General features: G+C 43.6%; 20 non-coding genes across 20 annotated transcripts; all 20 read right to left on the reverse strand.

Annotated features, from left to right (window-relative positions):
* Positions 1-872: 872 nt before the first annotated feature.
* Positions 873-945, reverse strand: Trnar-ucu (transfer RNA arginine (anticodon UCU)). The gene has a single exon. It is a non-coding gene; the product is annotated as a tRNA-Arg (tRNA).
* A 1,206-nt stretch (positions 946-2,151) lies between these two features.
* On the reverse strand, positions 2,152-2,224 carry Trnar-ucu (transfer RNA arginine (anticodon UCU)). The gene has a single exon. It is a non-coding gene; the product is annotated as a tRNA-Arg (tRNA).
* A 1,206-nt stretch (positions 2,225-3,430) lies between these two features.
* Trnar-ucu (transfer RNA arginine (anticodon UCU)) lies at positions 3,431-3,503 on the reverse strand. The gene has a single exon. It is a non-coding gene; the product is annotated as a tRNA-Arg (tRNA).
* A 1,206-nt stretch (positions 3,504-4,709) lies between these two features.
* Positions 4,710-4,782, reverse strand: Trnar-ucu (transfer RNA arginine (anticodon UCU)). Its single transcript has one exon. It is a non-coding gene; the product is annotated as a tRNA-Arg (tRNA).
* A 1,206-nt stretch (positions 4,783-5,988) lies between these two features.
* Positions 5,989-6,061, reverse strand: Trnar-ucu (transfer RNA arginine (anticodon UCU)). The gene has a single exon. It is a non-coding gene; the product is annotated as a tRNA-Arg (tRNA).
* A 1,206-nt stretch (positions 6,062-7,267) lies between these two features.
* Positions 7,268-7,340, reverse strand: Trnar-ucu (transfer RNA arginine (anticodon UCU)). The gene has a single exon. It is a non-coding gene; the product is annotated as a tRNA-Arg (tRNA).
* A 1,206-nt stretch (positions 7,341-8,546) lies between these two features.
* On the reverse strand, positions 8,547-8,619 carry Trnar-ucu (transfer RNA arginine (anticodon UCU)). The gene has a single exon. It is a non-coding gene; the product is annotated as a tRNA-Arg (tRNA).
* A 1,206-nt stretch (positions 8,620-9,825) lies between these two features.
* Trnar-ucu (transfer RNA arginine (anticodon UCU)) lies at positions 9,826-9,898 on the reverse strand. The gene has a single exon. It is a non-coding gene; the product is annotated as a tRNA-Arg (tRNA).
* A 1,206-nt stretch (positions 9,899-11,104) lies between these two features.
* Trnar-ucu (transfer RNA arginine (anticodon UCU)) lies at positions 11,105-11,177 on the reverse strand. The gene has a single exon. It is a non-coding gene; the product is annotated as a tRNA-Arg (tRNA).
* Positions 11,178-12,383: 1,206 nt separating this feature from the next.
* Positions 12,384-12,455, reverse strand: Trnar-ucu (transfer RNA arginine (anticodon UCU)). The gene has a single exon. It is a non-coding gene; the product is annotated as a tRNA-Arg (tRNA).
* A 1,193-nt stretch (positions 12,456-13,648) lies between these two features.
* On the reverse strand, positions 13,649-13,720 carry Trnar-ucu (transfer RNA arginine (anticodon UCU)). The gene has a single exon. It is a non-coding gene; the product is annotated as a tRNA-Arg (tRNA).
* Positions 13,721-14,913: 1,193 nt separating this feature from the next.
* On the reverse strand, positions 14,914-14,986 carry Trnar-ucu (transfer RNA arginine (anticodon UCU)). Its single transcript has one exon. It is a non-coding gene; the product is annotated as a tRNA-Arg (tRNA).
* Positions 14,987-16,192: 1,206 nt separating this feature from the next.
* Positions 16,193-16,265, reverse strand: Trnar-ucu (transfer RNA arginine (anticodon UCU)). The gene has a single exon. It is a non-coding gene; the product is annotated as a tRNA-Arg (tRNA).
* A 1,206-nt stretch (positions 16,266-17,471) lies between these two features.
* Trnar-ucu (transfer RNA arginine (anticodon UCU)) lies at positions 17,472-17,544 on the reverse strand. The gene has a single exon. It is a non-coding gene; the product is annotated as a tRNA-Arg (tRNA).
* Positions 17,545-18,750: 1,206 nt separating this feature from the next.
* On the reverse strand, positions 18,751-18,823 carry Trnar-ucu (transfer RNA arginine (anticodon UCU)). The gene has a single exon. It is a non-coding gene; the product is annotated as a tRNA-Arg (tRNA).
* A 1,206-nt stretch (positions 18,824-20,029) lies between these two features.
* Positions 20,030-20,102, reverse strand: Trnar-ucu (transfer RNA arginine (anticodon UCU)). Its single transcript has one exon. It is a non-coding gene; the product is annotated as a tRNA-Arg (tRNA).
* Positions 20,103-21,308: 1,206 nt separating this feature from the next.
* Trnar-ucu (transfer RNA arginine (anticodon UCU)) lies at positions 21,309-21,381 on the reverse strand. Its single transcript has one exon. It is a non-coding gene; the product is annotated as a tRNA-Arg (tRNA).
* Positions 21,382-22,587: 1,206 nt separating this feature from the next.
* Positions 22,588-22,660, reverse strand: Trnar-ucu (transfer RNA arginine (anticodon UCU)). The gene has a single exon. It is a non-coding gene; the product is annotated as a tRNA-Arg (tRNA).
* Positions 22,661-23,866: 1,206 nt separating this feature from the next.
* Positions 23,867-23,939, reverse strand: Trnar-ucu (transfer RNA arginine (anticodon UCU)). Its single transcript has one exon. It is a non-coding gene; the product is annotated as a tRNA-Arg (tRNA).
* A 1,206-nt stretch (positions 23,940-25,145) lies between these two features.
* Trnar-ucu (transfer RNA arginine (anticodon UCU)) lies at positions 25,146-25,218 on the reverse strand. The gene has a single exon. It is a non-coding gene; the product is annotated as a tRNA-Arg (tRNA).
* Between the last annotated feature and the right edge of the window lie 351 nt (positions 25,219-25,569).

A 25,569-nucleotide genomic window follows, 5' to 3' on the forward strand; every position in this document is an offset into this window, starting at 1 on the left:
AGTCACATTTTTTGACTTTGGTTGACTGCTGTGTCACAGCCGGTCCCCATCATATGTATACACTCCCACGAACGTGTGTGCCCTGTTAGCACATTTACCAGGAACTTTAGCTGCATCACCTCCCTAGCAATTTCAAGCCGTCCTCGAAGCGTCAGCCATTGCTTGGTGACAGTGTGCTTCGATGAGAAGTGGACAGATGATGCATCTCTCTCGCCGTCAGTTATAGGCGGGAATCATACTTAATGTAGTTTTCGGCAAGCGTCAGCGGAGCGTCAGACGTCTCTGTGTGATCTTCTCCCTTCATGTATCTAGCAAGTTCCCCCTTGACAGTCTCCAGTAAAAGCCCCCTGTGCCGAAGTGAAAATTGTCGCCGTTTCTATAGATACAGAGTGCCATTGTTTAATGGAAGCACTTAAGGAAACATAGCAGAATATCTTGTTGTGGAACTGTCTACTTTTCTCACTTGTGGCCGAGAAAACTGAAACCCTCTCACCTTGGGCTGGAAGAATTAAAGATCATCACTGGGATTACATACATTGACTCATGAAGTAATTCAAAATCTTTTCTCTTCATTGTATTTGTTTCTGTACGAAATGTGCGTTCTATTGCTATATTTATATCAGTAGGTAAAAATTGGGTATTGAAAGAAAATTCCCGTCAACAGGCACGTGAAGATATGGTTCCGTTTTTACTGCATTTACACATAACAGCGTCATGGATAACAGATCTACGAGAATTTGGCTTATATGTGTAAGGTCTACATACTTGAGCATAGAACTGAGGTCACAACAATTTTCAACTTTTGCAGAGGCTTGTGATTTCCCATACGTCAGTACCCACCTGGAGATTGGCACACGTTTTTAAAAATTGCCCGTCCCTTGTGGGGATCGAACCCACGACCTTTGGATTAGAAGTCCAACGCGCTATCCTCTGCGCCAAAGGGACGCTGTGCAGGCCTACAGCTCAGATGTAAGAGGTTCTGCAAGACATGACCCATGCTACATGTCTCGCATTACTTTCCTGATAGGCTTACTTTCATATTTCTCTGAAGCAATTACATCAAAGACTCTTTATTTATGCAACAGACACGATACATCGCTCTGTTTACCATGGCCCTACTGATTGATACACCTGCGTATTGACAGAGTTGCTCTGTACAATCGTAGTAACACAGTCCTGCTATTAGATTCGCTCACGTGCGCTGCTTACCGATAGATGGGAATTGCGCTCTTTAGAACAGCATTCACTAACGAAGTGGTAAAGGAAACACTGTATGATTAGTCACATTTTTTGACTTTGGTTGACTGCTGTGTCACAGCCGGTCCCCATCATATGTATACACTCCCACGAACGTGTGTGCCCTGTTAGCACATTTACCAGGAACTTTAGCTGCATCACCTCCCTAGCAATTTCAAGCCGTCCTCGAAGCGTCAGCCATTGCTTGGTGACAGTGTGCTTCGATGAGAAGTGGACAGATGATGCATCTCTCTCGCCGTCAGTTATAGGCGGGAATCATACTTAATGTAGTTTTCGGCAAGCGTCAGCGGAGCGTCAGACGTCTCTGTCTGATCTTCTCCCTTCATGTATCTAGCAAGTTTCCCCTTGACAGTCTCCAGTAAAAGCCCCCTGTGCCGAAGTGAAAATTGTCGCCGTTTCTATAGATACAGAGTGCCATTGTTTAATGGAAGCACTTAAGGAAACATAGCAGAATATCTTGTTGTGGAACTGTCTACTTTTCTCACTTGTGGCCGAGAAAACTGAAACCCTCTCACCTTGGGCTGGAAGAATTAAAGATCATCACTGGGATTACATACATTGACTCATGAAGTAATTCAAAATCTTTTCTCTTCATTGTATTTGTTTCTGTACGAAATGTGCGTTCTATTGCTATATTTATATCAGTAGGTAAAAATTGGGTATTGAAAGAAAATTCCCGTCAACAGGCACGTGAAGATATGGTTCCGTTTTTACTGCATTTACACATAACAGCGTCATGGATAACAGATCTACGAGAATTTGGCTTATATGTGTAAGGTCTACATACTTGAGCATAGAACTGAGGTCACAACAATTTTCAACTTTTGCAGAGGCTTGTGATTTCCCATACGTCAGTACCCACCTGGGGATTGGCACACGTTTTTAAAAATTGCCTGTCCCTTGTGGGGATCGAACCCACGACCTTTGGATTAGAAGTCCAACGCGCTATCCTCTGCGCCAAAGGGACGCTGTGCAGGCCTACAGCTCAGATGTAAGAGGTTCTGCAAGACATGACCCATGCTACATGTCTCGCATTACTTTCCTGATAGGCTTACTTTCATATTTCTCTGAAGCAATTACATCAAAGACTCTTTATTTATGCAACAGACACGATACATCGCTCTGTTTACCATGGCCCTACTGATTGATACACCTGCGTATTGACAGAGTTGCTCTGTACAATCGTAGTAACACAGTCCTGCTATTAGATTCGCTCACGTGCGCTGCTTACCGATAGATGGGAATTGCGCTCTTTAGAACAGCATTCACTAACGAAGTGGTAAAGGAAACACTGTATGATTAGTCACATTTTTTGACTTTGGTTGACTGCTGTGTCACAGCCGGTCCCCATCATATGTATACACTCCCACGAACGTGTGTGCCCTGTTAGCACATTTACCAGGAACTTTAGCTGCATCACCTCCCTAGCAATTTCAAGCCGTCCTCGAAGCGTCAGCCATTGCTTGGTGACAGTGTGCTTCGATGAGAAGTGGACAGATGATGCATCTCTCTCGCCGTCAGTTATAGGCGGGAATCATACTTAATGTAGTTTTCGGCAAGCGTCAGCGGAGCGTCAGACGTCTCTGTCTGATCTTCTCCCTTCATGTATCTAGCAAGTTCCCCCTTGACAGTCTCCAGTAAAAGCCCCCTGTGCCGAAGTGAAAATTGTCGCCGTTTCTATAGATACAGAGTGCCATTGTTTAATGGAAGCACTTAAGGAAACATAGCAGAATATCTTGTTGTGGAACTGTCTACTTTTCTCACTTGTGGCCGAGAAAACTGAAACCCTCTCACCTTGGGCTGGAAGAATTAAAGATCATCACTGGGATTACATACATTGACTCATGAAGTAATTCAAAATCTTTTCTCTTCATTGTATTTGTTTCTGTACGAAATGTGCGTTCTATTGCTATATTTATATCAGTAGGTAAAAATTGGGTATTGAAAGAAAATTCCCGTCAACAGGCACGTGAAGATATGGTTCCGTTTTTACTGCATTTACACATAACAGCGTCATGGATAACAGATCTACGAGAATTTGGCTTATATGTGTAAGGTCTACATACTTGAGCATAGAACTGAGGTCACAACAATTTTCAACTTTTGCAGAGGCTTGTGATTTCCCATACGTCAGTACCCACCTGGAGATTGGCACACGTTTTTAAAAATTGCCCGTCCCTTGTGGGGATCGAACCCACGACCTTTGGATTAGAAGTCCAACGCGCTATCCTCTGCGCCAAAGGGACGCTGTGCAGGCCTACAGCTCAGATGTAAGAGGTTCTGCAAGACATGACCCATGCTACATGTCTCGCATTACTTTCCTGATAGGCTTACTTTCATATTTCTCTGAAGCAATTACATCAAAGACTCTTTATTTATGCAACAGACACGATACATCGCTCTGTTTACCATGGCCCTACTGATTGATACACCTGCGTATTGACAGAGTTGCTCTGTACAATCGTAGTAACACAGTCCTGCTATTAGATTCGCTCACGTGCGCTGCTTACCGATAGATGGGAATTGCGCTCTTTAGAACAGCATTCACTAACGAAGTGGTAAAGGAAACACTGTATGATTAGTCACATTTTTTGACTTTGGTTGACTGCTGTGTCACAGCCGGTCCCCATCATATGTATACACTCCCACGAACGTGTGTGCCCTGTTAGCACATTTACCAGGAACTTTAGCTGCATCACCTCCCTAGCAATTTCAAGCCGTCCTCGAAGCGTCAGCCATTGCTTGGTGACAGTGTGCTTCGATGAGAAGTGGACAGATGATGCATCTCTCTCGCCGTCAGTTATAGGCGGGAATCATACTTAATGTAGTTTTCGGCAAGCGTCAGCGGAGCGTCAGACGTCTCTGTCTGATCTTCTCCCTTCATGTATCTAGCAAGTTTCCCCTTGACAGTCTCCAGTAAAAGCCCCCTGTGCCGAAGTGAAAATTGTCGCCGTTTCTATAGATACAGAGTGCCATTGTTTAATGGAAGCACTTAAGGAAACATAGCAGAATATCTTGTTGTGGAACTGTCTACTTTTCTCACTTGTGGCCGAGAAAACTGAAACCCTCTCACCTTGGGCTGGAAGAATTAAAGATCATCACTGGGATTACATACATTGACTCATGAAGTAATTCAAAATCTTTTCTCTTCATTGTATTTGTTTCTGTACGAAATGTGCGTTCTATTGCTATATTTATATCAGTAGGTAAAAATTGGGTATTGAAAGAAAATTCCCGTCAACAGGCACGTGAAGATATGGTTCCGTTTTTACTGCATTTACACATAACAGCGTCATGGATAACAGATCTACGAGAATTTGGCTTATATGTGTAAGGTCTACATACTTGAGCATAGAACTGAGGTCACAACAATTTTCAACTTTTGCAGAGGCTTGTGATTTCCCATACGTCAGTACCCACCTGGAGATTGGCACACGTTTTTAAAAATTGCCCGTCCCTTGTGGGGATCGAACCCACGACCTTTGGATTAGAAGTCCAACGCGCTATCCTCTGCGCCAAAGGGACGCTGTGCAGGCCTACAGCTCAGATGTAAGAGGTTCTGCAAGACATGACCCATGCTACATGTCTCGCATTACTTTCCTGATAGGCTTACTTTCATATTTCTCTGAAGCAATTACATCAAAGACTCTTTATTTATGCAACAGACACGATACATCGCTCTGTTTACCATGGCGCTACTGATTGATACACCTGCGTATTGACAGAGTTGCTCTGTACAATCGTAGTAACACAGTCCTGCTATTAGATTCGCTCACGTGCGCTGCTTACTGATAGATGGGAATTGCGCTCTTTAGAACAGCATTCACTAACGAAGTGGTAAAGGAAACACTGTATGATTAGTCACATTTTTTGACTTTGGTTGACTGCTGTGTCACAGCCGGTCCCCATCATATGTATACACTCCCACGAACGTGTGTGCCCTGTTAGCACATTTACCAGGAACTTTAGCTGCATCACCTCCCTAGCAATTTCAAGCCGTCCTCGAAGCGTCAGCCATTGCTTGGTGACAGTGTGCTTCGATGAGAAGTGGACAGATGATGCATCTCTCTCGCCGTCAGTTATAGGCGGGAATCATACTTAATGTAGTTTTCGGCAAGCGTCAGCGGAGCGTCAGACGTCTCTGTCTGATCTTCTCCCTTCATGTATCTAGCAAGATCCCCCTTGACAGTCTCCAGTAAAAGCCCCCTGTGCCGAAGTGAAAATTGTCGCCGTTTCTATAGATACAGAGTGCCATTGTTTAATGGAAGCACTTAAGGAAACATAGCAGAATATCTTGTTGTGGAACTGTCTACTTTTCTCACTTGTGGCCGAGAAAACTGAAACCCTCTCACCTTGGGCTGGAGGAATTAAAGATCATCACTGGGATTACATACATTGACTCATGAAGTAATTCAAAATCTTTTCTCTTCATTGTATTTGTTTCTGTACGAAATGTGCGTTCTATTGCTATATTTATATCAGTAGGTAAAAATTGGGTATTGTAAGAAAATTCCCGTCAACAGGCACGTGAAGATATGGTTCCGTTTTTACTGCATTTACACATAACAGCGTCATGGATAACAGATCTACGAGAATTTGGCTTATATGTGTAAGGTCTACATACTTGAGCATAGAACTGAGGTCACAACAATTTTCAACTTTTGCAGAGGCTTGTGATTTCCCATACGTCAGTACCCACCTGGAGATTGGCACACATTTTTAAAAATTGCCCGTCCCTTGTGGGGATCGAACCCACGACCTTTGGATTAGAAGTCCAACGCGCTATCCTCTGCGCCAAAGGGACGCTGTGCAGGCCTACAGCTCAGATGTAAGAGGTTCTGCAAGACATGACCCATGCTACATGTCTCGCATTACTTTCCTGATAGGCTTACTTTCATATTTCTCTGAAGCAATTACATCAAAGACTCTTTATTTATGCAACAGACACGATTCATCGCTCTGTTTACCATGGCCCTACTGATTGATACACCTGCGTATTGACAGAGTTGCTCTGTACAATCGTAGTAACACAGTCCTGCTATTAGATTCGCTCACGTGCGCTGCTTACCGATAGATGGGAATTGCGCTCTTTAGAACAGCATTCACTAACGAAGTGGTAAAGGAAACACTGTATGATTAGTCACATTTTTTGACTTTGGTTGACTGCTGTGTCACAGCCGGTCCCCATCATATGTATACACTCCCACGAACGTGTGTGCCCTGTTAGCACATTTACCAGGAACTTTAGCTGCATCACCTCCCTAGCAATTTCAAGCCGTCCTCGAAGCGTCAGCCATTGCTTGGTGACAGTGTGCTTCGATGAGAAGTGGACAGATGATGCATCTCTCTCGCCGTCAGTTATAGGCGGGAATCATACTTAATGTAGTTTTCGGCAAGCGTCAGCGGAGCTTCAGACGTCTCTGTTTGATCTTCTCCCTTCATGTATCTAGCAAGTTCCCCCTTGACAGTCTCCAGTAAAAGCCCCCTGTGCCGAAGTGAAAATTGTCGCCGTTTCTATAGATACAGAGTGCCATTGTTTAATGGAAGCACTTAAGGAAACATAGCAGAATATCTTGTTGTGGAACTGTCTACTTTTCTCACTTGTGGCCGAGAAAACTGAAACCCTCTCACCTTGGGCTGGAAGAATTAAAGATCATCACTGGGATTACATACATTGACTCATGAAGTAATTCAAAATCTTTTCTCTTCATTGTATTTGTTTCTGTACGAAATGTGCGTTCTATTGCTATATTTATATCAGTAGGTAAAAATTGGGTATTGAAAGAAAATTCCCGTCAACAGGCACGTGAAGATATGGTTCCGTTTTTACTGCATTTACACATAACAGCGTCATGGATAACAGATCTACGAGAATTTGGCTTATATGTGTAAGGTCTACATACTTGAGCATAGAACTGAGGTCACAACAATTTTCAACTTTTGCAGAGGCTTGTGATTTCCCATACGTCAGTACCCACCTGGAGATTGGCACACGTTTTTAAAAACTGCCTGTCCCTTGTGGGGATCGAACCCACGACCTTTGGATTAGAAGTCCAACGCGCTATCCTCTGCGCCAAAGGGACGCTGTGCAGGCCTACAGCTCAGATGTAAGAGGTTCTGCAAGACATGACCCATGCTACATGTCTCGCATTACTTTCCTGATAGGCTTACTTTCATATTTCTCTGAAGCAATTACATCAAAGACTCTTTATTTATGCAACAGACACGATACATCGCTCTGTTTACCATGGCGCTACTGATTGATACACCTGCGTATTGACAGAGTTGCTCTGTACAATCGTAGTAACACAGTCCTGCTATTAGATTCGCTCACGTGCGCTGCTTACCGATAGATGGGAATTGCGCTCTTTAGAACAGCATTCACTAACGAAGTGGTAAAGGAAACACTGTATGATTAGTCACATTTTTTGACTTTGGTTGACTGCTGTGTCACAGCCGGTCCCCATCATATGTATACACTCCCACGAACGTGTGTGCCCTGTTAGCACATTTACCAGGAACTTTAGCTGCATCACCTCCCTAGCAATTTCAAGCCGTCCTCGAAGCGTCAGCCATTGCTTGGTGACAGTGTGCTTCGATGAGAAGTGGACAGATGATGCATCTCTCTCGCCGTCAGTTATAGGCGGGAATCATACTTAATGTAGTTTTCGGCAAGCGTCAGCGGAGCGTCAGACGTCTCTGTCTGATCTTCTCCCTTCATGTATCTAGCAAGTTTCCCCTTGACAGTCTCCAGTAAAAGCCCCCTGTGCCGAAGTGAAAATTGTCGCTGTTTCTATAGATACAGAGTGCCATCGTTTAATGGAAGCACTTAAGGAAACATAGCAGAATATCTTGTTGTGGAACTGTCTACTTTTCTCACTTGTGGCCGAGAAAACTGAAACCCTCTCACCTTGGGCTGGAAGAATTAAAGATCATCACTGGGATTACATACATTGACTCATGAAGTAATTCAAAATCTTTTCTCTTCATTGTATTTGTTTCTGTACGAAATGTGCGTTCTATTGCTATATTTATATCAGTAGGTAAAAATTGGGTATTGAAAGAAAATTCCCGTCAACAGGCACGTGAAGATATGGTTCCGTTTTTACTGCATTTACACATAACAGCGTCATGGATAACAGATCTACGAGAATTTGGCTTATATGTGTAAGGTCTACATACTTGAGCATAGAACTGAGGTCACAACAATTTTCAACTTTTGCAGAGGCTTGTGATTTCCCATACGTCAGTACCCACCTGGAGATTGGCACACGTTTTTAAAAATTGCCCGTCCCTTGTGGGGATCGAACCCACGACCTTTGGATTAGAAGTCAAACGCGCTATCCTCTGCGCCAAAGGGACGCTGTGCAGGCCTACAGCTCAGATGTAAGAGGTTCTGCAAGACATGACCCATGCTACATGTCTCGCATTACTTTCCTGATAGGCTTACTTTCATATTTCTCTGAAGCAATTACATCAAAGACTCTTTATTTATGCAACAGACACGATACATCGCTCTGTTTACCATGGCCCTACTGATTGATACACCTGCGTATTGACAGAGTTGCTCTGTACAATCGTAGTAACACAGTCCTGCTATTAGATTCGCTCACGTGCGCTGCTTACCGATAGATGGGAATTGCGCTCTTTAGAACAGCATTCACTAACGAAGTGGTAAAGGAAACACTGTATGATTAGTCACATTTTTTGACTTTGGTTGACTGCTGTGTCACAGCCGGTCCCCATCATATGTATACACTCCCACGAACGTGTGTGCCCTGTTAGCACATTTACCAGGAACTTTAGCTGCATCACCTCCCTAGCAATTTCAAGCCGTCCTCGAAGCGTCAGCCATTGCTTGGTGACAGTGTGCTTCGATGAGAAGTGGACAGATGATGCATCTCTCTCGCCGTCAGTTATAGGCGGGAATCATACTTAATGTAGTTTTCGGCAAGCGTCAGCGGAGCGTCAGACGTCTCTGTCTGATCTTCTCCCTTCATGTATCTAGCAAGTTTCCCCTTGACAGTCTCCAGTAAAAGCCCCCTGTGCCGAAGTGAAAATTGTCGCCGTTTCTATAGATACAGAGTGCCATTGTTTAATGGAAGCACTTAAGGAAACATAGCAGAATATCTTGTTGTGGAACTGTCTACTTTTCTCACTTGTGGCCGAGAAAACTGAAACCCTCTCACCTTGGGCTGGAAGAATTAAAGATCATCACTGGGATTACATACATTGACTCATGAAGTAATTCAAAATCTTTTCTCTTCATTGTATTTGTTTCTGTACGAAATGTGCGTTCTATTGCTATATTTATATCAGTAGGTAAAAATTGGGTATTGAAAGAAAATTCCCGTCAACAGGCACGTGAAGATATGGTTCCGTTTTTACTGCATTTACACATAACAGCGTCATGGATAACAGATCTACGAGAATTTGGCTTATATGTGTAAGGTCTACATACTTGAGCATAGAACTGAGGTCACAACAATTTTCAACTTTTGCAGAGGCTTGTGATTTCCCATACGTCAGTACCCACCTGGAGATTGGCACACGTTTTTAAAAATTGCCCGTCCCTTGTGGGGATCGAACCCACGACCTTTGGATTAGAAGTCCAACGCGCTATCCTCTGCGCCAAAGGGACGCTGTGCAGGCCTACAGCTCAGATGTAAGAGGTTCTGCAAGACATGACCCATGCTACATGTCTCGCATTACTTTCCTGATAGGCTTACTTTCATATTTCTCTGAAGCAATTACATCAAAGACTCTTTATTTATGCAACAGACACGATACATCGCTCTGTTTACCATGGCCCTACTGATTGATACACCTGCGTATTGACAGAGTTGCTCTGTACAATCGTAGTAACACAGTCCTGCTATTAGATTCGCTCACGTGCGCTGCTTACCGATAGATGGGAATTGCGCTCTTTAGAACAGCATTCACTAACGAAGTGGTAAAGGAAACACTGTATGATTAGTCACATTTTTTGACTTTGGTTGACTGCTGTGTCACAGCCGGTCCCCATCATATGTATACACTCCCACGAACGTGTGTGCCCTGTTAGCACATTTACCAGGAACTTTAGCTGCATCACCTCCCTAGCAATTTCAAGCCGTCCTCGAAGCGTCAGCCATTGCTTGGTGACAGTGTGCTTCGATGAGAAGTGGACAGATGATGCATCTCTCTCGCCGTCAGTTATAGGCGGGAATCATACTTAATGTAGTTTTCGGCAAGCGTCAGCGGAGCGTCAGACGTCTCTGTCTGATCTTCTCCCTTCATGTATCTAGCAAGTTTCCCCTTGACAGTCTCCAGTAAAAGCCCCCTGTGCCGAAGTGAAAATTGTCGCCGTTTCTATAGATACAGAGTGCCATTGTTTAATGGAAGCACTTAAGGAAACATAGCAGAATATCTTGTTGTGGAACTGTCTACTTTTCTCACTTGTGGCCGAGAAAACTGAAACCCTCTCACCTTGGGCTGGAAGAATTAAAGATCATCACTGGGATTACATACATTGACTCATGAAGTAATTCAAAATCTTTTCTCTTCATTGTATTTGTTTCTGTACGAAATGTGCGTTCTATTGCTATATTTATATCAGTAGGTAAAAATTGGGTATTGAAAGAAAATTCCCGTCAACAGGCACGTGAAGATATGGTTCCGTTTTTACTGCATTTACACATAACAGCGTCATGGATAACAGATCTACGAGAATTTGGCTTATATGTGTAAGGTCTACATACTTGAGCATAGAACTGAGGTCACAACAATTTTCAACTTTTGCAGAGGCTTGTGATTTCCCATACGTCAGTACCCACCTGGAGATTGGCACACGTTTTTAAAAATTGCCCGTCCCTTGTGGGGATCGAACCCACGACCTTTGGATTAGAAGTCCAACGCGCTATCCTCTGCGCCAAAGGGACGCTGTGCAGGCCTACAGCTCAGATGTAAGAGGTTCTGCAAGACATGACCCATGCTACATGTCTCGCATTACTTTCCTGATAGGCTTACTTTCATATTTCTCTGAAGCAATTACATCAAAGACTCTTTATTTATGCAACAGACACGATACATCGCTCTGTTTACCATGGCCCTACTGATTGATACACCTGCGTATTGACAGAGTTGCTCTGTACAATCGTAGTAACACAGTCCTGCTATTAGATTCGCTCACGTGCGCTGCTTACCGATAGATGGGAATTGCGCTCTTTAGAACAGCATTCACTAACGAAGTGGTAAAGGAAACACTGTATGATTAGTCACATTTTTTGACTTTGGTTGACTGCTGTGTCACAGCCGGTCCCCATCATATGTATACACTCCCACGAACGTGTGTGCCCTGTTAGCACATTTACCAGGAACTTTAGCTGCATCACCTCCCTAGCAATTTCAAGCCGTCCTCGAAGCGTCAGCCATTGCTTGGTGACAGTGTGCTTCGATGAGAAGTGGACAGATGATGCATCTCTCTCGCCGTCAGTTATAGGCGGGAATCATACTTAATGTAGTTTTCGGCAAGCGTCAGCGGAGCGTCAGACGTCTCTGTCTGATCTTCTCCCTTCATGTATCTAGCAAGTTCCCCCTTGACAGTCTCCAGTAAAAGCCCCCTGTGCCGAAGTGAAAATTGTCGCCGTTTCTATAGATACAGAGTGCCATTGTTTAATGGAAGCACTTAAGGAAACATAGCAGAATATCTTGTTGTGGAACTGTCTACTTTTCTCACTTGTGGCCGAGAAAACTGAAACCCTCTCACCTTGGGCTGGAAGAATTAAAGATCATCACTGGGATTACATACATTGACTCATGAAGTAATTCAAAATCTTTTCTCTTCATTGTATTTGTTTCTGTACGAAATGTGCGTTCTATTGCTATATTTATATCAGTAGGTAAAAATTGGGTATTGAAAGAAAATTCCCGTCAACAGGCACGTGAAGATATGGTTCCGTTTTTACTGCATTTACACATAACAGCGTCATGGATAACAGATCTACGAGAATTTGGCTTATATGTGTAAGGTCTACATACTTGAGCATAGAACTGAGGTCACAACAATTTTCAACTTTTGCAGAGGCTTGTGATTTCCCATACGTCAGTACCCACCTGGAGATTGGCACACGTTTTTAAAAATTGCCCGTCCCTTGTGGGATCGAACCCACGACCTTTGGATTAGAAGTCCAACGCGCTATCCTCTGCGCCAAAGGGACGCTGTGCAGGCCTACAGCTCAGATGTAAGAGGTTCTGCAAGACATGACCCATGCTACATGTCTCGCGTTACTTTCCTGATAGGCTTACTTTCATATTTCTCTGAAGCAATTACATCAAAGACTCTTTATTTATGCAACAGACACGATACATCGCTCTGTTTACCATGGCCCTACTGATTGATACACCTGCGTATTGACAGAGTTGCTCTGTACAATCGTAGTAACACAGTCCTGCTATTAGATTCGCTCACGTGCGCTGCTTACCGATAGATGGGAATTGCGCTCTTTAGAACAGCATTCACTAACGAAGTGGTAAAGGAAACACTGTATGATTAGTCACATTTTTTGACTTTGGTTGACTGCTGTGTCACAGCCGGTCCCCATCATATGTATACACTCCCACGAACGTGTGTGCCCTGTTAGCACATTTACCAGGAACTTTAGCTGCATCACCTCCCTAGCAATTTCAAGCCGTCTTCGAAGCGTCAGCCATTGCTTGGTGACAGTGTGCTTCGATGAGAGGTGGACAGATGATGCATCTCTCTCGCCGTCAGTTATAGGCGGGAATCATACTTAATGTAGTTTTCGGCAAGCGTCAGCGGAGCGTCAGACGTATCTGTCTGATCTTCTCCCTTCATGTATCTAGCAAGTTCCCCCTTGACAGTCTCCAGTAAAAGCCCCCTGTGCCGAAGTGAAAATTGTCGCCGTTTCTATAGATACAGAGTGCCATTGTTTAATGGAAGCACTTAAGGAAACATAGCAGAATATCTTGTTGTGGAACTGTCTACTTTTCTCACTTGTGGCCGAGAAAACTGAAACCCTCTCACCTTGGGCTGGAAGAATTAAAGATCATCACTGGGATTACATACATTGACTCATGAAGTAATTCAAAATCTTTTCTCTTCATTGTATTTGTTTCTGTACGAAATGTGCGTTCTATTGCTATATTTATATCAGTAGGTAAAAATTGGGTATTGAAAGAAAATTCCCGTCAACAGGCACGTGAAGATATGGTTCCGTTTTTACTGCATTGTCATGGATAACAGATCTACGAGAATTTGGCTTATATGTGTAAGGTCTACATACTTGAGCATAGAACTGAGGTCACAACAATTTTCAACTTTTGCAGAGGCTTGTGATTTCCCATACGTCAGTACCCACCTGGAGATTGGCACACGTTTTTAAAAATTGCCCGTCCCTTGTGGGATCGAACCCACGACCTTTGGATTAGAAGTCCAACGCGCTATCCTCTGCGCCAAAGGGACGCTGTGCAGGCCTACAGCTCAGATGTAAGAGGTTCTGCAAGACATGACCCATGCTACATGTCTCGCGTTACTTTCCTGATAGGCTTACTTTCATATTTCTCTGAAGCAATTACATCAAAGACTCTTTATTTATGCAACAGACACGATACATCGCTCTGTTTACCATGGCCCTACTGATTGATACACCTGCGTATTGACAGAGTTGCTCTGTACAATCGTAGTAACACAGTCCTGCTATTAGATTCGCTCACGTGCGCTGCTTACCGATAGATGGGAATTGCGCTCTTTAGAACAGCATTCACTAACGAAGTGGTAAAGGAAACACTGTATGATTAGTCACATTTTTTGACTTTGGTTGACTGCTGTGTCACAGCCGGTCCCCATCATATGTATACACTCCCACGAACGTGTGTGCCCTGTTAGCACATTTACCAGGAACTTTAGCTGCATCACCTCCCTAGCAATTTCAAGCCGTCTTCGAAGCGTCAGCCATTGCTTGGTGACAGTGTGCTTCGATGAGAGGTGGACAGATGATGCATCTCTCTCGCCGTCAGTTATAGGCGGGAATCATACTTAATGTAGTTTTCGGCAAGCGTCAGCGGAGCGTCAGACGTATCTGTCTGATCTTCTCCCTTCATGTATCTAGCAAGTTCCCCCTTGACAGTCTCCAGTAAAAGCCCCCTGTGCCGAAGTGAAAATTGTCGCCGTTTCTATAGATACAGAGTGCCATTGTTTAATGGAAGCACTTAAGGAAACATAGCAGAATATCTTGTTGTGGAACTGTCTACTTTTCTCACTTGTGGCCGAGAAAACTGAAACCCTCTCACCTTGGGCTGGAAGAATTAAAGATCATCACTGGGATTACATACATTGACTCATGAAGTAATTCAAAATCTTTTCTCTTCATTGTATTTGTTTCTGTACGAAATGTGCGTTCTATTGCTATATTTATATCAGTAGGTAAAAATTGGGTATTGAAAGAAAATTCCCGTCAACAGGCACGTGAAGATATGGTTCCGTTTTTACTGCATTGTCATGGATAACAGATCTACGAGAATTTGGCTTATATGTGTAAGGTCTACATACTTGAGCATAGAACTGAGGTCACAACAATTTTCAACTTTTGCAGAGGCTTGTGATTTCCCATACGTCAGTACCCACCTGGAGATTGGCACACGTTTTTAAAAATTGCCCGTCCCTTGTGGGGATCGAACCCACGACCTTTGGATTAGAAGTCCAACGCGCTATCCTCTGCGCCAAAGGGACGCTGTGCAGGCCTACAGCTCAGATGTAAGAGGTTCTGCAAGACATGACCCATGCTACATGTCTCGCATTACTTTCCTGATAGGCTTACTTTCATATTTCTCTGAAGCAATTACATCAAAGACTCTTTATTTATGCAACAGACACGATACATCGCTCTGTTTACCATGGCCCTACTGATTGATACACCTGCGTATTGACAGAGTTGCTCTGTACAATCGTAGTAACACAGTCCTGCTATTAGATTCGCTCACGTGCGCTGCTTACCGATAGATGGGTATTGCGCTCTTTAGAACAGCATTCACTAACGAAGTGGTAAAGGAAACACTGTATGATTAGTCACATTTTTTGACTTTGGTTGACTGCTGTGTCACAGCCGGTCCCCATCATATGTATACACTCCCACGAACGTGTGTGCCCTGTTAGCACATTTACCAGGAACTTTAGCTGCATCACCTCCCTAGCAATTTCAAGCCGTCCTCGAAGCGTCAGCCATTGCTTGGTGACAGTGTGCTTCGATGAGAAGTGGACAGATGATGCATCTCTCTCGCCGTCAGTTATAGGCGGGAATCATACTTAATGTAGTTTTCGGCAAGCGTCAGCGGAGCGTCAGACGTCTCTGTGTGATCTTCTCCCTTCATGTATCTAGCAAGTTCCCCCTTGACAGTCTCCAGTAAAAGCCCCCTGTGCCGAAGTGAAAATTGTCGCCGTTTCTATAGATACAGAGTGCCATTGTTTAATGGAAGCACTTAAGGAAACATAGCAGAATATCTTGTTGTGGAACTGTCTACTTTTCTCACTTGTGGCCGAGAAAACTGAAACCCTCTCACCTTGGGCTGGAAGAATTAAAGATCATCACTGGGATTACATACATTGACTCATGAAGTAATTCAAAATCTTTTCTCTTCATTGTATTTGTTTCTGTACGAAATGTGCGTTCTATTGCTATATTTATATCAGTAGGTAAAAATTGGGTATTGAAAGAAAATTCCCGTCAACAGGCACGTGAAGATATGGTTCCGTTTTTACTGCATTTACACATAACAGCGTCATGGATAACAGATCTACGAGAATTTGGCTTATATGTGTAAGGTCTACATACTTGAGCATAGAACAGAGGTCACAACAATTTTCAACTTTTGCAGAGGCTTGTGATTTCCCATACGTCAGTACCCACCTGGAGATTGGCACACGTTTTTAAAAATTGCCCGTCCCTTGTGGGAATCGAACCCACGACCTTTGGATTAGAAGTCCAACGCGCTATCCTCTGCGCCAAAGGGACGCTGTGCAGGCCTACAGCTCAGATGTAAGAGGTTCTGCAAGACATGACCCATGCTACATGTCTCGCATTACTTTCCTGATAGGCTTACTTTCATATTTCTCTGAAGCAATTACATCAAAGACTCTTTATTTATGCAACAGACACGATACATCGCTCTGTTTACCATGGCCCTACTGATTGATACACCTGCGTATTGACAGAGTTGCTCTGTACAATCGTAGTAACACAGTCCTGCTATTAGATTCGCTCACGTGCGCTGCTTACCGATAGATGGGAATTGCGCTCTTTAGAACAGCATTCACTAACGAAGTGGTAAAGGAAACATTGTATGATTAGTCACATTTTTTGACTTTGGTTGACTGCTGTGTCACAGCCGGTCCCCATCATATGTATACACTCCCACGAACGTGTGTGCCCTGTTAGCACATTTACCAGGAACTTTAGCTGCATCACCTCCCTAGCAATTTCAAGCCGTCCTCGAAGCGTCAGCCATTGCTTGGTGACAGTGTGCTTCGATGAGAAGTGGACAGATGATGCATCTCTCTCGCCGTCAGTTATAGGCGGGAATCATACTTAATGTAGTTTTCGGCAAGCGTCAGCGGAGCGTCAGACGTCTCTGTCTGATCTTCTCCCTTCATGTATCTAGCAAGTTTCCCCTTGACAGTCTCCAGTAAAAGCCCCCTGTGCCGAAGTGAAAATTGTCGCCGTTTCTATAGATACAGAGTGCCATTGTTTAATGGAAGCACTTAAGGAAACATAGCAGAATATCTTGTTGTGGAACTGTCTACTTTTCTCACTTGTGGCCGAGAAAACTGAAACCCTCTCACCTTGGGCTGGAAGAATTAAAGATCATCACTGGGATTACATACATTGACTCATGAAGTAATTCAAAATCTTTTCTCTTCATTGTATTTGTTTCTGTACGAAATGTGCGTTCTATTGCTATATTTATATCAGTAGGTAAAAATTGGGTATTGAAAGAAAATTCCCGTCAACAGGCACGTGAAGATATGGTTCCGTTTTTACTGCATTTACACATAACAGCGTCATGGATAACAGATCTACGAGAATTTGGCTTATATGTGTAAGGTCTACATACTTGAGCATAGAACTGAGGTCACAACAATTTTCAACTTTTGCAGAGGCTTGTGATTTCCCATACGTCAGTACCCACCTGGAGATTGGCACACGTTTTTAAAAATTGCCCGTCCCTTGTGTGGATCGAACCCACGACCTTTGGATTAGAAGTCCAACGCGCTATCCTCTGCGCCAAAGGGACGCTGTGCAGGCCTACAGCTCAGATGTAAGAGGTTCTGCAAGACATGACCCATGCTACATGTCTCGCATTACTTTCCTGATAGGCTTACTTTCATATTTCTCTGAAGCAATTACATCAAAGACTCTTTATTTATGCAACAGACACGATACATCGCTCTGTTTACCATGGCCCTACTGATTGATACACCTGCGTATTGACAGAGTTGCTCTGTACAATCGTAGTAACACAGTCCTGCTATTAGATTCGCTCACGTGCGCTGCTTACCGATAGATGGGAATTGCGCTCTTTAGAACAGCATTCACTAACGAAGTGGTAAAGGAAACACTGTATGATTAGTCACATTTTTTGACTTTGGTTGACTGCTGTGTCACAGCCGGTCCCCATCATATGTATACACTCCCACGAACGTGTGTGCCCTGTTAGCACATTTACCAGGAACTTTAGCTGCATCACCTCCCTAGCAATTTCAAGCCGTCCTCGAAGCGTCAGCCATTGCTTGGTGACAGTGTGCTTCGATGAGAAGTGGACAGATGATGCATCTCTCTCGCCGTCAGTTATAGGCGGAAATCATACTTAATGTAGTTTTCGGCAAGCGTCAGCGGAGCGTCAGACGTCTCTGTCTGATCTTCTCCCTTCATGTATCTAGCAAGTTCCCCCTTGACAGTCTCCAGTAAAAGCCCCCTGTGCCGAAGTGAAAATTGTCGCCGTTTCTATAGATACAGAGTGCCATTGTTTAATGGAAGCACTTAAGGAAACATAGCAGAATATCTTGTTGTGGAACTGTCTACTTTTCTCACTTGTGGCCGAGAAAACTGAAACCCTCTCACCTTGGGCTGGAAGAATTAAAGATCATCACTGGGATTACATACATTGACTCATGAAGTAATTCAAAATCTTTTCTCTTCATTGTATTTGTTTCTGTACGAAATGTGCGTTCTATTGCTATATTTATATCAGTAGGTAAAAATTGGGTATTGAAAGAAAATTCCCGTCAACAGGCACGTGAAGATATGGTTCCGTTTTTACTGCATTTACACATAACAGCGTCATGGATAACAGATCTACGAGAATTTGGCTTATATGTGTAAGGTCTACATACTTGAGCATAGAACTGAGGTCACAACAATTTTCAACTTTTGCAGAGGCTTGTGATTTCCCATACGTCAGTACCCACCTGGAGATTGGCACACGTTTTTAAAAATTGCCCGTCCCTTGTGGGGATCGAACCCACGACCTTTGGATTAGAAGTCCAACGCGCTATCCTCTGCGCCAAAGGGACGCTGTGCAGGCCTACAGCTCAGATGTAAGAGGTTCTGCAAGACATGACCCATGCTACATGTCTCGTATTACTTTCCTGATAGGCTTACTTTCATATTTCTCTGAAGCAATTACATCAAAGACTCTTTATTTATGCAACAGACACGATACATCGCTCTGTTTACCATGGCCCTACTGATTGATACACCTGCGTATTGACAGAGTTGCTCTGTACAATCGTAGTAACACAGTCCTGCTATTAGATTCGCTCACGTGCGCTGCTTACCGATAGATGGGAATTGCGCTCTTTAGAACAGCATTCACTAACGAAGTGGTAAAGGAAACACTGTATGATTAGTCACATTTTTTGACTTTGGTTGACTGCTGTGTCACAGCCGGTCCCCATCATATGTATACACTCCCACGAACGTGTGTGCCCTGTTAGCACATTTACCAGGAACTTTAGCTGCATCACCTCCCTAGCAATTTCAAGCCGTCCTCGAAGCGTCAGCCATTGCTTGGTGACAGTGTGCTTCGATGAGAAGTGGACAGATGATGCATCTCTCTCGCCGTCAGTTATAGGCGGGAATCATACTTAATGTAGTTTTCGGCAAGCGTCAGCGGAGCGTCAGACGTCTCTGTGTGATCTTCTCCCTTCATGTATCTAGCAAGTTCCCCCTTGACAGTCTCCAGTAAAAGCCCCCTGTGCCGAAGTGAAAATTGTCGCCGTTTCTATAGATACAGAGTGCCATTGTTTAATGGAAGCACTTAAGGAAACATAGCAGAATATCTTGTTGTGGAACTGTCTACTTTTCTCACTTGTGGCCGAGAAAACTGAAACCCTCTCACCTTGGGCTGGAAGAATTAAAGATCATCACTGGGATTACATACATTGACTCATGAAGTAATTCAAAATCTTTTCTCTTCATTGTATTTGTTTCTGTACGAAATGTGCGTTCTATTGCTATATTTATATCAGTAGGTAAAAATTGGGTATTGAAAGAAAATTCCCGTCAACAGGCACGTGAAGATATGGTTCCGTTTTTACTGCATTTACACATAACAGCGTCATGGATAACAGATCTACGAGAATTTGGCTTATATGTGTAAGGTCTACATACTTGAGCATAGAACAGAGGTCACAACAATTTTCAACTTTTGCAGAGGCTTGTGATTTCCCATACGTCAGTACCCACCTGGAGATTGGCACACGTTTTTAAAAATTGCCCGTCCCTTGTGGGGATCGAACCCACGACCTTTGGATTAGAAGTCCAACGCGCTATCCTCTGCGCCAAAGGGACGCTGTGCAGGCCTACAGCTCAGATGTAAGAGGTTCTGCAAGACATGACCCATGCTACATGTCTCGCATTACTTTCCTGATAGGCTTACTTTCATATTTCTCTGAAGCAATTACATCAAAGACTCTTTATTTATGCAACAGACACGATACATCGCTCTGTTTACCATGGCCCTACTGATTGATACACCTGCGTATTGACAGAGTTGCTCTGTACAATCGTAGTAACACAGTCCTGCTATTAGATTCGCTCACGTGCGCTGCTTACCGATAGATGGGAATTGCGCTCTTTAGAACAGCATTCACTAACGAAGTGGTAAAGGAAACATTGTATGATTAGTCACATTTTTTGACTTTGGTTGACTGCTGTGTCACAGCCGGTCCCCATCATATGTATACACTCCCACGAACGTGTGTGCCCTGTTAGCACATTTACCAGGAACTTTAGCTGCATCACCTCCCTAGCAATTTCAAGCCGTCCTCGAAGCGTCAGCCATTGCTTGGTGACAGTGTGCTTCGATGAGAAGTGGACAGATGATGCATCTCTCTCGCCGTCAGTTATAGGCGGGAATCATACTTAATGTAGTTTTCGGCAAGCGTCAGCGGAGCGTCAGACGTCTCTGTCTGATCTTCTCCCTTCATGTATCTAGCAAGTTTCCCCTTGACAGTCTCCAGTAAAAGCCCCCTGTGCCGAAGTGAAAATTGTCGCCGTTTCTATAGATACAGAGTGCCATTGTTTAATGGAAGCACTTAAGGAAACATAGCAGAATATCTTGTTGTGGAACTGTCTACTTTTCTCACTTGTGGCCGAGAAAACTGAAACCCTCTCACCTTGGGCTGGAAGAATTAAAGATCATCACTGGGATTACATACATTGACTCATGAAGTAATTCAAAATCTTTTCTCTTCATTGTATTTGTTTCTGTACGAAATGTGCGTTCTATTGCTATATTTATATCAGTAGGTAAAAATTGGGTATTGAAAGAAAATTCCCGTCAACAGGCACGTGAAGATATGGTTCCGTTTTTACTGCATTTACACATAACAGCGTCATGGATAACAGATCTACGAGAATTTGGCTTATATGTGTAAGGTCTACATACTTGAGCATAGAACTGAGGTCACAACAATTTTCAACTTTTGCAGAGGCTTGTGATTTCCCATACGTCAGTACCCACCTGGAGATTGGCACACGTTTTTAAAAATTGCCCGTCCCTTGTGTGGATCGAACCCACGACCTTTGGATTAGAAGTCCAACGCGCTATCCTCTGCGCCAAAGGGACGCTGTGCAGGCCTACAGCTCAGATGTAAGAGGTTCTGCAAGACATGACCCATGCTACATGTCTCGCATTACTTTCCTGATAGGCTTACTTTCATATTTCTCTGAAGCAATTACATCAAAGACTCTTTATTTATGCAACAGACACGATACATCGCTCTGTTTACCATGGCCCTACTGATTGATACACCTGCGTATTGACAGAGTTGCTCTGTACAATCGTAGTAACACAGTCCTGCTATTAGATTCGCTCACGTGCGCTGCTTACCGATAGATGGGAATTGCGCTCTTTAGAACAGCATTCACTAACGAAGTGGTAAAGGAAACACTGTATGATTAGTCACATTTTTTGACTTTGGTTGACTGCTGTGTCACAGCCGGTCCCCATCATATGTATACACTCCCACGAACGTGTGTGCCCTGTTAGCACATTTACCAGGAACTTTAGCTGCATCACCTCCCTAGCAATTTCAAGCCGTCCTCGAAGCGTCAGCCATTGCTTGGTGACAGTGTGCTTCGATGAGAAGTGGACAGATGATGCATCTCTCTCGCCGTCAGTTATAGGCGGAAATCATACTTAATGTAGTTTTCGGCAAGCGTCAGCGGAGCGTCAGACGTCTCTGTCTGATCTTCTCCCTTCATGTATCTAGCAAGTTCCCCCTTGACAGTCTCCAGTAAAAGCCCCCTGTGCCGAAGTGAAAATTGTCGCCGTTTCTATAGATACAGAGTGCCATTGTTTAATGGAAGCACTTAAGGAAACATAGCAGAATATCTTGTTGTGGAACTGTCTACTTTTCTCACTTGTGGCCGAGAAAACTGAAACCCTCTCACCTTGGGCTGGAAGAATTAAAGATCATCACTGGGATTACATACATTGACTCATGAAGTAATTCAAAATCTTTTCTCTTCATTGTATTTGTTTCTGTACGAAATGTGCGTTCTATTGCTATATTTATATCAGTAGGTAAAAATTGGGTATTGAAAGAAAATTCCCGTCAACAGGCACGTGAAGATATGGTTCCGTTTTTACTGCATTTACACATAACAGCGTCATGGATAACAGATCTACGAGAATTTGGCTTATATGTGTAAGGTCTACATACTTGAGCATAGAACTGAGGTCACAACAATTTTCAACTTTTGCAGAGGCTTGTGATTTCCCATACGTCAGTACCCACCTGGAGATTGGCACACGTTTTTAAAAATTGCCCGTCCCTTGTGGGGATCGAACCCACGACCTTTGGATTAGAAGTCCAACGCGCTATCCTCTGCGCCAAAGGGACGCTGTGCAGGCCTACAGCTCAGATGTAAGAGGTTCTGCAAGACATGACCCATGCTACATGTCTCGTATTACTTTCCTGATAGGCTTACTTTCATATTTCTCTGAAGCAATTACATCAAAGACTCTTTATTTATGCAACAGACACGATACATCGCTCTGTTTACCATGGCCCTACTGATTGATACACCTGCGTATTGACAGAGTTGCTCTGTACAATCGTAGTAACACAGTCCTGCTATTAGATTCGCTCACGTGCGCTGCTTACCGATAGATGGGAATTGCGCTCTTTAGAACAGCATTCACTAACGAAGTGGTAAAGGAAACACTGTATGATTAGTCACATTTTTTGACTTTGGTTGACTGCTGTGTCACAGCCGGTCCCCATCATATGTATACACTCCCACGAACGTGTGTGCCCTGTTAGCACATTTACCAGGAACTTTAGCTGCATCACCTCCCTAGCAATTTCAAGCCGTCCTCGAAGCGTCAGCCATTGCTTGGTGACAGTGTGCTTCGATGAGAAGTGGACAGATGATGCATCTCTCTCGCCGTCAGTTATAGGCGGGAATCATACTTAATGTAGTTTTCGGCAAGCGTCAGCGGAGCGTCAGACGTCTCTGTCTGATCTTCTCCCTTCATGTATCTAGCAAGTTTCCCCTTGACAGTCTCCAGTAAAAGCCCCCTGTGCCGAAGTGAAAATTGTCGCCGTTTCTATAGATACAGAGTGCCATTGTTTAATGGAAGCACTTAAGGAAACATAGCAGAATATCTTGTTGTGGAACTGTCTACTTTTCTCACTTGTGGCCGAGAAAACTGAAACCCTCTCACCTTGGGCTGGAAGAATTAAAGATCATCACTGGGATTACATACATTGACTCATGAAGTAATTCAAAATCTTTTCTCTTCATTGTATTTGTTTCTGTACGAAATGTGCGTTCTATTGCTATATTTATATCAGTAGGTAAAAATTGGGTATTGAAAGAAAATTCCCGTCAACAGGCACGTGAAGATATGGTTCCGTTTTTACTGCATTTACACATAACAGCGTCATGGATAACAGATCTACGAGAATTTGGCTTATATGTGTAAGGTCTACATACTTGAGCATAGAACTGAGGTCACAACAATTTTCAACTTTTGCAGAGGCTTGTGATTTCCCATACGTCAGTACCCACCTGGAGATTGGCACACGTTTTTAAAAATTGCCCGTCCCTTGTGGGGATCGAACCCACGACCTTTGGATTAGAAGTCCAACGCGCTATCCTCTGCGCCAAAGGGACGCTGTGCAGGCCTACAGCTCAGATGTAAGAGGTTCTGCAAGACATGACCCATGCTACATGTCTCGCATTACTTTCCTGATAGGCTTACTTTCATATTTCTCTGAAGCAATTACATCAAAGACTCTTTATTTATGCAACAGACACGATACATCGCTCTGTTTACCATGGCCCTACTGATTGATACACCTGCGTATTGACAGAGTTGCTCTGTACAATCGTAGTAACACAGTCCTGCTATTAGATTCGCTCACGTGCGCTGCTTACCGATAGATGGGAATTGCGCTCTTTAGAACAGCATTCACTAACGAAGTGGTAAAGGAAACACTGTATGATTAGTCACATTTTTTGACTTTGGTTGACTGCTGTGTCACAGCCGGTCCCCATCATATGTATACACTCCCACGAACGTGTGTGCCCTGTTAGCACATTTCCCAGGAACTTTAGCTGCATCACCTCCCTAGCAATTTCAAGCCGTCCTCGAAGCGTCAGCCATTGCTTGGTGACAGTGTGCTTCGATGAGAAGTGGACAGATGATGCATCTCTCTCGCCGTCAGTTATAGGTGGGAATCATACTTAATGTAGTTTTCGGCAAGCGTCAGCGGAGCGTCAGACGTCTCTGTCTGATCTTCTCCCTTCATGTATCTAGCAAGTTTCCCCTTGACAGTCTCCAGTAAAAGCCCCCTGTGCCGAAGTGAAAATTGTCGCCGTTTCTATAGATACAGAGTGCCATTGTTTAATGGAAGCACTTAAGGAAACATAGCAGAATATCTTGTTGTGGAACTGTCTACTTTTCTCACTTGTGGCCGAGAAAACTGAAACCCTCTCACCTTGGGCTGGAAGAATTAAAGATCATCACTGGGATTACATACATTGACTCATGAAGTAATTCAAAATCTTTTCTCTTCATTGTATTTGTTTCTGTACGAAATGTGCGTTCTATTGCTATATTTATATCAGTAGGTAAAAATTGGGTATTGAAAGAAAATTCCCGTCAACAGGCACGTGAAGATATGGTTCCGTTTTTACTGCATTTACACATAACAGCGTCATGGATAACAGATCTACGAGAATTTGGCTTATATGTGTAAGGTCTACATACTTGAGCATAGAACTGAGGTCACAACAATTTTCAACTTTTGCAGAGGCTTGTGATTTCCCATACGTCAGTACCCACCTGGAGATTGGCACACGTTTTTAAAAATTGCCCGTCCCTTGTGGGGATCGAACCCACGACCTTTGGATTAGAAGTCCAACGCGCTATCCTCTGCGCCAAAGGGACGCTGTGCAGGCCTACAGCTCAGATGTAAGAGGTTCTGCAAGACATGACCCATGCTACATGTCTCGCATTACTTTCCTGATAGGCTTACTTTCATATTTCTCTGAAGCAATTACATCAAAGACTCTTTATTTATGCAACAGACACGATACATCGCTCTGTTTACCATGGCCCTACTGATTGATACACCTGCGTATTGACAGAGTTGCTCTGTACAATCGTAGTAACACAGTCCTGCTATTAGATTCGCTCACGTGCGCTGCTTACCGATAGATGGGAATTGCGCTCTTTAGAACAGCATTCACTAACGAAGTGGTAAAGGAAACACTGTATGATTAGTCACATTTTTTGACT

Source organism: Schistocerca gregaria, chromosome 1, assembly GCF_023897955.1.
Source record: "Schistocerca gregaria isolate iqSchGreg1 chromosome 1, iqSchGreg1.2, whole genome shotgun sequence".
In the NCBI taxonomy this organism is placed as follows: Eukaryota; Metazoa; Arthropoda; class Insecta; order Orthoptera; family Acrididae; genus Schistocerca; species Schistocerca gregaria.